Genomic DNA, 16,249 nt, shown 5'->3' on the forward strand with positions numbered 1-16,249 from the left:
GTATTTTATAGTTAACTGTAAATACAATTGTCAATAAAAAAGTAAAACAAAGTATTGATTTCTAATATTAGCAGTAGTTCCTAATAATATGACTTCATAGGTTGCGATGAAAATGAGGAGGACATCACATTGATTTTTACCATGAACAATCCGCATATACTCAAACTTACAAATTAACAAGCAACTAATTTGTATGTGTCGAAAACATAAGATTGGACACAAAGGGAACTTGATTAGTTCGAAAGCATCAGAACTCGTCAGATATTGCGTGTTGAAAGCAACTACATCTTATTGCTCCAAAAGGATGATAAGGTATTCTCGAACAAAAATAGTGTTCCTTAAATTTCCTGCAATTAACTTGCAGGTGACCCGTTCGAAAAATTGCAACTATCATCACATTATTCCTTCTGAACTCTTGACCATAGTTATCGATATTCGTTAGAGCCATTTCGTAAGATGCAAGCCGTTTCTTTAGAATAGCCATAAAACAATCTGGAAGTCCTAATTTTTTACAATTTTCGTGGCACTTTTTGGATCCTCGTCTAGCTGAAATAAGGTTAGGTTAGGATGACCTGACTGGCTGAAAGTCATCACATAGACCTATTGGTTCTTAGTGATACCAGATGAAGCTTGACCCTTACGTTTCCTTGTAGTAGGCTTCTTGTAATAAACCTGCGTCTTTTGCGAATCTAAGTAAGCTCTGAAGCTCTCACCCTGAGGGACATTCTAACCTCTCATATTGTAGAGCTTCTAAACATTTCATTCGGGTTCTAGCTAATGCAGGGCAGGACATGGAAGGCGTTCTAGAGTTTCCCTCTCTTCTAGTTCATTGCAAAATCAGCAGCTATCATTGTTTGTTTGTTTGATGAAATAAAACCACTTCTGTTCGATATGTGCTTAGGTCAGCAAAATCCCGCAAATTGGTCTATAAGATATTGAAATAGTCTAATTTTTTCATTACCCCGAAACTCGCCGTAATGGATCAATATATGCCCATTTACACAGGAAAACATTTTGTTCGGCGGAGAAGGACAGCCGAGGAAGAGAGAAGGGAATTTGTCTCCCGTACTGGCGACACGCTTTGTGCTTCTTATTCGTATTTCCAATCTTAAAGCCATTTTTGACAGTTGCTTCATTTGTTTTCTTCTTTTGTGGGAGAAAGTTCTCAGATCTGTTCAATCAAACGGAAGAAATCAACCATGACAAACATCAGGCATGATTTAAAAAACTTATGTGGCATGTTTATGTTGAATTCTAATTCTTCACCATTTCTAAACACTCAAGTTAATTTTGAGTTAATTATTTATATATGAAGTATTTTTAATTTAATTTTGTTTTATTCAAGTACAATTTATATATATCTGTAAATAATAAAAAACCAACATAAAACTATTTATTATTTAACCAGTTTGCATTCTTCATTGAAATATTTAAGAAACTGTTGACGAACGTTCTCCGCTTTACATGTTGCGGGTTGTAGAATATATCCGAACCACAAGATGCCAAAGGAATAAACGTCAAAATGTGGCCGAAAACAATTTTGCTCGTGTGACCGCGAATGAAACATTAAAAGAGAATTTCCAGTGTCTCCCTTCCAGATGTCTCCCTGTGTAAATCGGCACTATTCCACTACCTGGAGCAGCCGGCCACCATAAGACTACCACCGCCAGCTTCATCGTTTGTTTTACTTGATGCTTTTGCAGCTTTTCATGCGGTTGGTGCCATCCGGCTGGAAACGGTTAATACGGGTCTCATCAGACCCTTTTCCAGTCGACAGCTTTCCAGTATTTGTACTTTTTCTAGAACTCCATTATTTTCTCGGTATATGGCTGTAGTGATCGATATCTCGTAAAGCATCGATCGAACAATTTAAACTTTATGCTTGCTGTCAAGGTGACATTTCTCTGTCTGACTTTCGCCGTTTTTTGTTTGTTCCATTCAGTTGTGAGTTACAGGTAACAATGGAAGTCAAGAAAGAAAAAATTTGGTACATTTTACAGTTTTTCTTTCATAAAGGCGCAAATGCAAGCCAGACCGCTGAAATTGTGAATGGTGCCGATACTGTAACAGGTAATTACGTGAAAGTAAATGACCGAAAATGTCGATAAAATCACAGATATAATCGAAATTGACCGGCATGTTAAAAGTCGTAACATCGCCCAGATCGACCAAAACAATTTTAAATCATTTGCACAAACTAATATATTGGGTTGGCAACTAAGTAATTGCGTATTTCACTCATAGATAACTTCCGTTGAATTTTTAGGGTGGCAGACGTAGTACAAATGTAAAACACTTTTTGTTATTTGATAGTTGGCAATTCAGCTATCAATCAGTTTTTTAATCGGTTGCGTAGTTTTCGTTGAAAAATGGAAAATCAAAAGGAACATTTTCGTCACATTTTGCTTTTTTATTTCCGCAAAGGGAAACCCGCTGTTTATGGTGACGAAGCCTTAAAAGAACGGCAGTGTCAAGATTCGTTTGCCAAATTTCGTTCTGGTGATTTTTCATTCAAAAATAAAAAACGCTTTTGTCGTCCAATTGAAGTTGATGACGCCCTAATCAAAGCAATAATCGATTCGGATCGTCACGGTACAACACGTGATATTGCAGAGAGGCTTCATGTATTTACATACATGCATTGAAAATCACTTAATACAACTTGGATATGATCAAAAATTCGATACATAGGTTCCTCACGAACTGAAAGAAATGCATTTAATGCAACGCATTAACAGCTGCGATTTGCTAAAGAAACGTGATGAAAATGATCCATTTTTAAAACGACTGATAACTGGTGATAAACAATGGGTTGTTTACAAAAATATCCCAGGCCAGGTGAACCAACTTAAACAACATCAAAAGCTGATACTCATCAAAAGAAGGTTTTGTTATAAGTGTGGTGGGATTACAAAGAGATTGTCTACTTTGAACTCTTACCACCCACCCGAACGATCAATTCTGATGTCAAAAAGTTTTATGAACATGGGATTATGATGCTACCTGAAAGATGGCAAAAGGTCATTGATCAAAATGGCAGAATAAAGTTATTTAGTTCCATGAAATATTGGCCTTGATTTTCTAAAAAAAATCCGCAATTACTTAGTTGCCAACTCAATATAACACGTGGGCTGAAAAGTTCCAGGTCTAACAAAGAAAACACTTTTTGTTCAAAATTAGCTTTATTCATCTATCCTTCCAGTGCCGCTTTACCATTTCAATACCACTTTTGTAGAACGATTTATGTTTTGCCTCAAAATAGGCTTCAGTTTCAGCAATAACCTCTGCATGCGAGCAAAATTTCTTACCGGCAAACATTTTTTTAGATCTACGAACAGCCAGTGGTCACTGGGAGCCAAATCTGGCGAATACGGTGGATGTGGGAGCAATTCGAAGTTCATTCATGTAGTTTTGCCAATGTTTTGATTGACTTGTGACACCGTTTTGATGAAGCAAAATTTTGTTTTCCTTGCCTTGAAAATAATAAAAGCAGAGTCACTGTTAGCACAACAACTCACGACCTATCAGTTGTCTTTTTAAGGTTAGTACTAACTGAAACAGAGGTGAATGCAATAAAACTAATGCTATCTATATGTTAGGGACTTAACATGCCCATGTGTTATATGTATATGCAACCGCCGTAGCCGAATGTGTTGGTGCGTGACTACCATTCGGAGTCATTCGGAGTGCGTAGGTTTGAATCTCCGTGCATGAAACAGTAAAAAGATAGAAACAGTTTTTTTTTTAATAGCGGTCGCCCTTCGGCAGGCACTAGCAAGCCTCCGAGTGTATTTTTGCCATGAAAACGCTCCTCATAAAAAACCATTTGCCGTTCGGAGTCCCCTTAAAACTGTAGGCCCCTCCATTCAGAAAACAACATCAAGACGCACACCACAAATAGGAGGAGGGGCTCGGCCAAACATCTAACGGATGTGTACGCGCCAATTGTTTATTTTTATTTTATTATTTTGATGTATATATATACATCATTTACATACATATATTATATGAGGTTTGCCTTTTCTATTTTGCGCCTTTGCAACACTACGTGTGATGAGGTGTAATTTGATATTTTTATAGAAAAGTTTGGTATTTTTACCGTAAACTTACATATCGAGTGTTGTTTTTAAGAAAACAGAAATATTGTTGGATTTTTTTTATAATCTGGCACTTATTTCTTGAATATGATATATGGCATATGTCCGCAGCAGCTAAAAGTTACATGGCCCATTTGATCAATCCAATAAACCGATTGTTAAGCGCACTGTATAGCAAGTTGCGCCCCGAAAGGCCAAAATGCCGTCGATGTTTAGATGATTAATTTTTGGAATTCCGTTAGCATGACTCACTAGCGCTCGTCATTCACTGTAACGCACCTCCTTCCTCATTTCGAAAGATACATTCAAAGCGACTTTTCACAATTTGGAAACATTGTTCTTGACGATTCAGAGTTACTTGTAAAACCTTACTGAACAGAAATGTCGTTACCAGTCAATGCATAGTTATCGATATCGGCAGTTCTCATGCAGCTAAAAAAGAGACCTGATGGAATGTTTTCGCTTACGAGCTTTCTTATTTCTTTTTTCAGACAGACTACTTCGACTTTTGTCATTGAAGCACCACAATTAAAGCTGATACAATGAGTTCTAACATGGCTCTCGATCCTTGCAGGATGAATTTAGTGCATGTCGTCCAAAAACGGTTGGCGTGCAGAAACAATCTATGTTTTATAGTACATTAATGAATTACGCAAGGTCATCATGTGACATATCACGAGATAAAGGCATTTTGGGCATTAGAGGGGCCAGCTTACATTCAATATTGCATGAAGATTTGGTCGTTAAGAGGATTTGTCTTCGTTGGATACCACAAATGTGACGATTGATGTAAAGAAATGTTGAAGAAACAAATATTTGCGGATTACCAAAAAACAAACATTGTTCTGAGTTTAATTGGCGAAGCTATCGCATGTCAAATCGAGGTAACAAAAAAAAGTTAATAATTCCCGTTTTCCGGAATGCAGGTCCTAAAGTATTCATATCAATATTTTTCAAACGATTTTAATAACAATTACACTAACTGGTAGGTAATAAATAAATAAACTAGGACACGAAAATTTGTTGTTTTTTTTACAACAAATTTTTGTTTGTCTTATTTTTTTACATTTCACTTAAGTCGTTAAATGTTTTTTTATTCGTATCCCATATTTTTTGTGCTTTTTTTTGTAAACGTATATAATATATTTATTTATTCATATTTTGTTGAAATGTATAAATTAGGCTTCAAGAGGGATGTCATTGCAACAAATGCTTGATTACATTCAAGAGCTGGATGAAGCAGAAGTAAGATTACAAGATTATTTCGAATGGCTTTATCCTGTCTTCACAAATTTATGTAACTCGCGAGATAATTGCAGCCTGGAATGATCAATATACCGTTAGATGCTCGAAGTTCGACGACTGTTATATAATATTTGGGTTTTTCCTATTTTGTTCGATAACATAACATGCAATTTGCTAACAATTATGTCATCAACAAACTTTTCAAATTGTTCGTAATTTGGCACTGGAAATATGGGAACAAGCGATGGTGAATCATTGGTCACCCATTCAAATAATCCTTCCTTGTTCCCTAGCGGTAATCCAATATTTAAAGATTTCGGCTGCACTTTACGTAACCGCTTTCGCTTTGGAGGAGGGAATTGCGTGCTCTTATTGATCATTTGAAAGCGAAAATGATTGAACATTTTCATGCCGAACTAAACCTTTCTCTCGTTGAAAGTATGACATTTTGATAGACATGGATGTAAGCATCTCATAAAATGAATGAACTTCGAAATTTACTAAGAAATCCGCTTCTTTGGTCAGTATGATTGATTATTTTGCTGACACGAGTACATTGAAATCGCTATCATTTTCATTTTTCTTTGATAACCTGTTTACAAATTATCCTTTGTTGACGTATCTCAAATCATGCGGATATATTGCTACGGGAACAATCCGCGAAAATCGTATTCCACCAATTGGTGCATAAAAAATCTTCAAGTCAATAGGAAGGGGTAACGGCAATCAATTGCGATAAGAAACACTGGCATTCGTTTGGTGAAATGTAAAGACAGTAATATTGTCTGCATGTTATCTACCACTTTTTGTGAAAATCCGAAATCAATGAAATCAAACAATCCAAATAAATCTACCACGTCCTTGCACGATCACGGTAGACAATAAATATATGTATGTGCGAAGACCAATTCGCTTAAATTTTTCCCAATACCGCATCGCATACAGAAGAAAAAAATGGTGGTTCAGCATTTTTTCAGGCTGATGGAAGCTAGTACTCAAAATGCTTGGTCGATTTCAACACACTCTCCGTTGTGATCAGACTGGAGAATTCGTAGTAATAAGCAATCGTAGACATTGTGCCGGTGAACGATGCAAAGTTAACGGATGCAAAACATGCCAATAATGCAACTTAGGGATTTGCGTAAAGTGTTTTGCCAATTACCACACCAAGCCATTATTTATTTCATTTCTTCTATTTTCATAAATTAAAAAAAAAAGTATACCGAAAAATTACTTTCTCTTTCAAAAAAAACTATACTCTAGGCGACCCAGGGTTACCATATTTTTTTTATTTTTATTTCCATTATAAATTACAATCTGTTAATATTAACAATAAACGTTATTGTCTTTGGTGGTGTTTTGTTACAATTTTACTAACACAATATAGTTTTCTATAATTTTATTTATATTACAGTACGAGCAAGATCTGTGGGTGTTTTGGATGAAGTTCTCATTTCATAGTTTTTGTGCTCTAAGTCGCAAGATATGCTTACTACTGTTTCTTTTTACTGTTTCAGTGACAGTGTCTATGCCAAGTTCGCGATGAATATCGTTATTTCTTATGTACTAATTTGCGTTTGTGATTGTCCTTTACATCTTAGATTGACTCTTATGACTTTTATGTTTGATTTACTGGCAGTCCCCCAAATTTCTAGTCGGTATATCATTTGTTTATTAAATAAGCTTAGTGTTGATTGTTTTTCTAGTAACCAGTAGAGTTGTCGGAATTTGTTTTTCATCTCGTTTCTCTTGTTCAGTGTGTGTTTTTCCCATGTGAGTTTTGAGTCAATCGTTATGCCTAAATATTTTGCACTTGACTTTAAGTGTTTTTGTTGCTGCTTCTTCGTTACCATATTATAACGTTAGTTTTTCATATTTTCCACAAAATATAAGACAAAGAAAGTTCTGGCTATGATGTTCCGGCACCAGGACTCAGAAATGCATACTAGCGAAAGATTACCACGTAACAAGTATGCTTTGTACTTCGATGGTCATGTGCAAGTATCATACAATGTACACGTATTTATTTGGTTGCAAACAAAGCGAATCTACTAGGTGTGATAGCATTGGAGCAACAACATTTAAATGTATTTTGATCTTGTGAAAGTGATTCCTATTACGGAAATCAGTAGATCACATCTCAAGACGAATTGCGTGTGAAAAGAAATTATAGAAACAAATGCTTTACAATTACCGCAATTACGGCGCACACCACACATAGGAGGAGGAGCTCGGCCAAACATCCAAAAAGGGTGTACGCGCCAATTACACAGGCCGACAAAATTTAACCAACATTCAGACCCAGAAACCAGACTATATATTTCCGAAGGTTTATGATGCGCTGAATCCAAATCTGGCCTCAGAATTGCTCTATCAGCTCTGGTTTTCGAGATATCCTAACCTAAAAGTGCAAAAAACACCATTTTTGCCCATATTTGAGGTTATGTAGCCTTGCAGATGTTTTCTTTCACCAAAATTAAAGGATGACATCTTTAAATACAATCCTTCTTTTTTCAAATGGCGTTTTGTTTGCTCAAATATCATTTTTTTCGCAGAGATATCGCATTTTGAAATTTTCATGTTTCGAAATTTTCCTACACCTGAAAATCGATTAAGATAACATAGACATGATATATTCGATTACTAATTTTCTTGAATTGAGTCTTATTTTTCTTAAAATTTTGTCTCACACCATAAGTGTGCTGACTCACCACATCCCTACACTATCTAACCTTTGGGTACCGAGTCACACACAGCCCTAACCCCTAGAAACCACCCCTATCATACCGCGAGCAGGCTAACCCACATAACCGCAAGCAGGCTTTCCCACAAACTCCAAATTTACATACTATTAATCCATATATTTCAGGTCCTCAAACCCAAGAAAATTAGTAAGCGACTATATCATGTCTATGTTATCTTAATCGATTTTCAGGTGTAGGAAAATTTCGAAACATGAAAATTTCAAAATGCGATATCTCTGCGAAAAAAAATGATATTTGAGCAAACAAAACGCCATTTGAAAAAAGAAGGATTGTATTTAAAGATGCCATCCTTTAATTTTGGTGAAAGAAAACATCTGCAAGGCTACATAACCTCAAATATGGGCAAAAATGGTGTTTTTTGCACTTTTAGGTTAAGATATCTCGAAAACCAGAGCTGATAGAGCAATTCTGAGGCCAGATTTGGATTCAGCGCATCATAAACCTTCGGAAATATATAGTCTGGTTTCTGGGTCTGAATGTTGGTTAAATTTTGTCAGCCTAGTTCCATTAAACACGAAAGATACGATTATCGTAAAAACTCAAACTAATAAATTAATTTTAGTTATCAATCCGAATTTTGCATGGACAGAGAAGCAGATATTAGTTTAAATTATTTCGGATACTTTTCCTTGTAGACTAGTGTTATATATATATATAGGGATCAAGAATTCTTTGCGTGAATACTATTTATGAGGAGGTCATACAAGCAATTACCACAGAGCGTGATTTCTCTCAAGGTTTTGATAAATACGCCCAATTTGAGGAGGTATTATTAAAAAAACGCATGGAAATGATGGCAAACGATCTACATGCTACTAAAGATGCAATTGATGTAGAATTGCGAGTGGTACGATTCGAGTATCTTATGAACGACGATTGTCGCTTTTGAACAATGCGCTACTGCGCCAGAATACAAGCAATGGATGTAAATGTATTTTAGATATTGCAACAACTACAAAATGCATTTGTGACTGTGAGTTCTTTATAACTGCCCTCCACAATCTTTATAGACTGTATAAAGTAATCACTACTAACGACTATTTTTGATTTTTTGTTTTTAATTATCATAATACATATAATATTTTAAACATTCTAAAATATATTATATTATTTTTCTAAAAAACTTACAGCTAAAATTTCAATAACTAGGACTGATGAAAATTTTTTGCTTTACTTTATGGCAGGTCGAAGTTTAGCATACTGGCTACGGGTATTTCTGGGCGCAATAACGTGTTTGTAAGTTGTTTCCAATTCGATTCTACAAGCGTAACAATCGATTCTTTCTCATGCGTTACAACGTGCTTACAATATTTCAACGGTACGGGATTACCAATCTCCTCAATTATAAGTATATTGCCATTCATATGCCTTTTGACTATAGTGTTTTCTAGTGAGTGGAACGTTATAGCCACCAGTCGACCTTCGTAGCGCAAGTATTCACAGTTCCCCAGTTGTTATTGTAGTAGCAGTTTGTCAGGCCATGTTAGGCGCGGTGCAGACACCGGTCGGCACCATTAACCTCATCTAAGGGTAGGCCCAAGAAACATACTGTTTCGATGGGATAGGTCGCAAGGAGAAGGGGTGTTAGATGAGTAGGATTGTTCCGCAGTCAACCCCGTATGTGTGCACAACTGTAAGATATAAAAAAGTAAAAAATTCGATAGAGCGTGAATTTACTACATACAAACACGTTTGGGCACTTCGCTTAGAACTTCGAAAAACGGCCTCTTACCGGTCTCAACTTTTTTCGAGCACAAAACAGACTTTCTCATTCTTTTCAATATTATTACTTAATTGTCAAAATTGTCGCAAACTAGATCCACATATATGTAAACAATGTAATTAAAAAAAAACATAATTTTGTCAAAAAGGAATCACCGAACCGAAAATCTCAGCTGTTCTAAATTCGTCTTGGTTACAAAACTTGAAAAAAACTAATTTCTTTTTATGCAACTTTTATTGTTACATTTTCTAAATGCTTTAAGTAAGAAGAATAAATTTCTTGGGAATCCCTGGATGCAATAGTTTCCACACATGCTTACATATTGACCCCATTATTATGAAAATTATGGAATCCTGCATTTAAAACAAGTACTTTATATTACGAAATTCCGGGAAACTATAAAAATGTTTGTCATTTACAATGTTACTACACATATAAAAATGAACTAAAGAAATTTTATAGTGCATTTTTGAATACTACGTTAAATAGTAATATGTCTGGTGGCCACCGCAGTCGAATGGGTTTATGCGTGACTACCATTCGAAATTCAGAGAACGTAGGTCGAATCTGCGTGAAACACCAAAATGAAGAATAATAGCGGTCGCCCCTCGGCAGGCAGTGGCAAACCTCCGGATATATTTCTGCCACCGAAAAAACTCCTCATAAAAAAATATCTGCTGTTCGGAGTCGGCTTAAAACTGTAGGTCCCTCCATTTTGGGAATAACATCAAATGGCACACCTGAAATAGGAGGAGGAGCTCGGCCAAACACCCAAAAAAGGTGTAAGCGCCAATTATATAGATATAGCAGTATGTCTTTGAGGAAAGTGGATTTGCACCATTTTCAAAGTGATTATATTTATAACTTCATTAACTACAAAATTTTGTGGAGATAAAAACAATGAAAATTTTAGCAGAACAGAATATTTTGGAAAAAGTTTATAGTAAATTGTCTTCATTTTTATCACGTCTCATATGTGAGTCTGAATTGCCATTGCTTGAAAAAATGTGAAAATTAATGTTTTTATGGCGAATTCGTCATCGCCGCATGCTTGCGTGTGCAAACCACTAATCATCTTTAATACGGTGACTCTAGTATTGCTACCACCTGTAGCTTGACAAATTCTTTATAATGCATGGTAACTAATATTATCAAAAATTCAATATGGTAAATTGACCAAAATGGCACCTTTATCGAAAAATTGGTTGCATTAAGAAAAACAAATATCATAAAACCGACGCAATGAGCAAATACTTGGTTTACAGCAACTTGATTGATTGATTGCTTAGATCCATTATCATTTTAAGGAGAAAAAAGCAAAGGGGTGTTCACACTCAGAAAAGTTTATCCGATAACGTATAACAAATACAATTTTAACCCTCCGTTGGGCACCTGTTTTTAAAACTTTTTGTTGGGCACCCGGGTCTAACATTTTTCGTCCTGTTCCTGTTTCGTTTTAAAAGGTTACATCCATACATCGATAGAGAATTTAATTTTAGAAAGCTCCCTGGAAGCTGAAGTGGTTAGCTATGTATAATAGAAATATATAAAATTCATGTCCAAGGTCGAAAAAGTCTCATTTAGTTGATTTCTAAAAGTACATGCTTGAAACAAGCTTGCAAACAGCAGCAAATATTAGGCAGCACCACACATTTGTACGAATGAGAGCTTTGTAAGGTTTACGAAACATAATGCGGCACTCTACAAAGTACCGGTTTTTCTTATCATTTGGTCTTTTATCCTTGGTTGGTAAATTATATATGTTATGCTTTGACACTGGATGAAGTTAATATATTGTATATATACATATATGTTTTCTTTTAACTCCTAATGGAGCCTAGGGCGTTAACTACTCCAGTACGTCATCGGAAACGGTTTTGAGTGAGGACCTTCAATTCGCTCCATGATAAGCCAAGAGTTACCATTTCGGAATCGGCATGTTACACAAGGTCTTCCAACTGCACGCCCTACTCGTTGCAACGATTTCCACCGTAATGCATGTTTGGCCACGTTGTCGTCATCCTTTCGAAGTGTGGTACCAATCCATTGCCATTTCCTTCTTCGCAATTCACAGGTAATATCGAACAGATTTGTAATCCTAAGCAACTGCTTATTTTTCGGAGCCAGAAGATTCGTAGTATACATCTGAGGAAGCGATTGGTGAGAGTTGGGAAGCCATAGGTATATCAACAGATTTAACACATGCATTGAATATCCTTTCTTTGGTACTGACGCTTACGTTATTGACTCGAAGAGGCTCTGACAGCTCCCCATCGTGGAGCACCCGGTAGTTTACGCTGTTATATCTTTCTTTAATAAAAGCTATAGGTTTTTCTGGGATTCCCCAAAGCTGTCCATATGCATTCACGCTTGATATGCAGCGTGTTAATTTGGTAAGCGCATGAAGGGCCGCTACGAAAGCTGGAGTAACAAGAGCTGATAGTTGTTTCGGGGTGAATTTTAATACAGTTCAGTATAAATCTGACTACTATTTTTAAAATTGTGGGTAAAACGCAGATCCAATTATTGAAACTTTTTAGTTTAATCCCTCCCTGCGACGCACTTGTAAAATTTGGCTGTTTACCGTCAATCCCAGGAGCTTCTAAATTTGAAAGTGCTTTCATTGCTGTAGAAAATTCGACCAGGTGAGGCGGTGTTACTTTGATGCGTGAGTTCATACGGCAATGACATTATCAGGTGGATCACTTGGTGTATTCATAGCACTGAAAAGAAATGATGCATCCAGCGCAGCAGATGACATCTGTCGCCTAGATCTTTAATTGGATGTGACGTATTAAGCTTCTTATCGGCCAGCACTTTGGTTATTGTAAATAACTTGCGTGAATCGCCTGCTGTAGCATTGGACTACGTCAACGAGACTGTTGATGTGGCGTCATTCACGGCGTACTGAACAGAAAGCGTAGTATTCATTTTCCAACTGAGTAACAGTACGATCTGACAAGTTGGCGATTCTCTTCTTAATATTTCTGGGCATACTGATAACACTCCACATCTCGTCGCGCATCCATTGTTCTTTGCCCCTAGAGACAGAACCAACAGTACTATTCGCGATGGTTTTGATAGTGTTTTTAACAATATCCCATCCATTCATCTTGCTGTAATTGTGAGGTCAAATCAGTTCGGTTTGGGTAAAGTGCGTTTATTACAGATTGCTTCCCTTTTTATACGAGCTGTATATAAACGAGCAACAAGATGGGGATCCCTGTAAAAGACCAGCATCTGCTTCGTTTTTATTTCGCACATCTAGCAGGCATTTTTATAGCGTCGGCAGATTGCAATGTGGCCAATTTGGTTAGCTGAGCACTGTCTGTCTGTAGATGTTCAAATAAGGTGGCATCAAGTATCAAGATTGCAAAAAGCTATAAAGCGTTCTCCATTATGATTTTTCGTACCCACTCCGAGCCTTACTATCACGCGCTCCAGCGATGTATTGATATCTTCCACTTTTGCATTTAAATATCCCACAATAATAAGTATGCCACCACGAGGCAATGAGTCGTATGTAGCATTCACCTAACCCCAAAATTCATCTTTTTGTTCTTCCACCAGTGCGTACTATTGAATAATGGTTCTAATCATATATAATATTTAAAGTGTGCCCACATAATTCTATCAGGCAAAGGCTTCCAGGGTAATAAGCTACGTTTAGCTTCGGTGTTCAAAAGAATTCTAACTCCAGATAGAGCAGGGAAGTTTTTTCTTTCATTTAAATAGTAATAGCACACAGGAGTCGAGTTTTTATATTGTAAACTATCATTAAACTAAAATTTGCATACAAGTATATTACTTTTGAGCATCAGTGCACCAGGGAATTAAATACTGATAATTTGAGTATGATCGAGTATTTCAATATATTTTTTATTAGTACAGCATCGACTACAAAGTGATATCGAAACATCACTACTAATGGCTCGGGTGAGCCGCTAACGCACTTAAAGCGATTTATCAGTTTGAAGTTTTTAGCCTAAATGCCAACATTTTTATGAATGCCTCGTTCGACTTATGTATAAATAAATCTAAAAATTATTAAATTACATGATACTTTTCTTTATAAAAAATAAAATAAATAAACTCAATTCTTCCTCAATCTAGCCATCTATTTAAAATATTATATCAATAAAGACCTGCTAAAGTGCAAATTGTACAGTGGGAAATTATTTTATAAGTAGAAAGCTTATTAATCCAGTATTCTTTCCACAATTTCCAAACTTAATTTCTTCTTCTTCTTGATTGGCACGTAACCTCTTAAGCGATTTTGCTCCAGTTTGACAAAGCGCGCCAGTCGTTTCTTTCTCGTGCTAACTGGCGGCAGTTAGAAACACCAAGTGAAGTCAAGGCCTTCTCCACCTGATCTTTCCAACGCAGAGGAGACCTTCTTCTTCCTCTGCTACCACCAGCTGGAACCGTATGGAAAACTTTAAGAGCCGGAACGTTTATATCCATTAAGACGTCATGACCCAGCCACCGATGCCGATGGATCTTTATTCGCTCATTAGCCTTATTAGCTCATTGTACCCTCGCCTACGACGCTTGCCGTCGCTAACGTGGGAAGGGCCAAAAATCTTCAAAAGAATCTTTCTCTCAAACACTCCAAGGGACGCCTCATTGGGTGTTGTCATTGTCCAAGTTTCTGCGCCATACGTTAGGACGTGCATAATGAGAGCGTTGTAGAATGTTAGTTTTGTTCGTCGAGAGAGGGCTTTATCACTCAATTGCCTACTTAGTCCAAAGTAGCACTTGTTGGCAAGAGAGATTCTACGTTGGAGTTCAAGACTGACATTGTTATCGGTGTTAATGCTGGTTCCTAAGTAAACGAAGTCTTTTACAACCTCGAAATCATAACACGCGAGTGCGACGACTGTTTGTTTGATGGCAGGAGTACTTCGTTTTGTTCCCGTTCATCAAAAAATCCATTCGCTTTGCTTCTTTATCCAGTTTGGAAAAGGCAGAACAAGCAGCACGGCATACACCAACAATTAAACATCTTATATTGTTACCTGAGTAATTTAGTGCTGCGGCTCGCACGATCTTTTCCAGCGTGAGGTTAAAGAAGTCACAAGACAGAGAGTCACCCTGTCTGAAACCTCGTTTTGTATCGAACGACTTGGAGAAGTCCTCCCAATTCTGACGGCGATGCTGGTATGGAGCAGCGTTATTTTGCAAAGCCGTATTAGTTTTCCGGGGATACCAAATTCAGACATCGCGGAATTTAGGTAACTCCTTTACCGAATGCAGCTTAAAAATCGACAAAAAGATGGTGTGTGTCGATTCTCCTTTCATGGGTATTTTCCAAGATTTGGCGTATTACACGGTGCTACAATGAATCAGAACTTTTGAAGTGACATTATGCGCACTGTAGATCTAACCGAGAACGATGCGGAACCGTGTTCAAAAAATTTTTAACACCCTCAAATTTTTTATTTATCGTTAAAACCCCGATTTTGGGTGTTTTCCGACACTTAAAAATTCGTAGCTCGTCTGCATTTTATCCGATTTCCAATCTTGAAACAGTTTTGTTGAGGTAAATGTTAGTTCTTCTGAACGTAGGTCTTCTATTTTTCACGCTCTGCAATAATATCCACTGATTATTCAACACACAACTTAAATTGTATTAAACTTTTCAAATGTTTGCGAGTTTAACGAGATTTTGTCGATAATATTGAAACGAAAGGTTTATTTATTAGTAGGAAGTCTTATAGGTGTGTCTATTCCGAATGTAAAAAGCATTTAATTTCAAAAATCGATCAAATGTGTCGAAATAACGGATTTTTTTGTAAAACCAAAAAAATCAGTAAACTAAAATTTATGTTCACTACTTTCCTATTTGCAAATTTAATGCGGCTCTGCGTTATTAATCGCGAAATACGTGTATAATTAAGTATATTTACTCATACATGTGTCCATTCCAAATCTAGCAAGCATTATTTAATCAAAATTGATAAGAAATTTTCCAAGTGAAGAACGTTTTTGTAGAAATAAAATAAAAACAGAACATTCTCAAGTTGAATAGAGACCGTAGAAGAATATAATAACGTAAAAAAAAAATAATGCAAAAAGTAACCCAATTTGCTGACTTAATTCTGCATTTCTCTGACTTACCCGGACGTAGTATTACCTAACTAAACCTCACCTAACCTAATGTTATCGAAGTCAATCCAACCGTACACAATGTGAGACAATCGAACCCTTTGTGCTGCTTTTCTGCATTGCAAAAGGAAGTATTTTTGTTTCGTTTGCAATGCCAACCTATCCAAACTCGACGTAACCTTGAATAACTTATCCTAATCTCACTTCACTAAATAGAGCCCTACGTAACACCATTGAACCGATTGCATTGTACTTCTATGTGTACTCGATTCAAAACATCTACAAATAAACGTAACGTATCTTTACCTAGC

At 36.5% G+C, this 16,249-nt stretch overlaps 1 protein-coding gene across 1 annotated transcript in view; it reads right to left on the reverse strand.

The window, feature by feature from the left end:
* LOC128858547 (inhibitory POU protein) overlaps positions 1–16,249 on the reverse strand; it is a 154,980-nt gene that overhangs the window by 87,290 nt on the left and 51,441 nt on the right. The window lies entirely within an intron of this gene.

This window comes from Anastrepha ludens, chromosome 3, assembly GCF_028408465.1.
Source record: "Anastrepha ludens isolate Willacy chromosome 3, idAnaLude1.1, whole genome shotgun sequence".
In the NCBI taxonomy this organism is placed as follows: domain Eukaryota; kingdom Metazoa; phylum Arthropoda; class Insecta; order Diptera; family Tephritidae; genus Anastrepha; species Anastrepha ludens.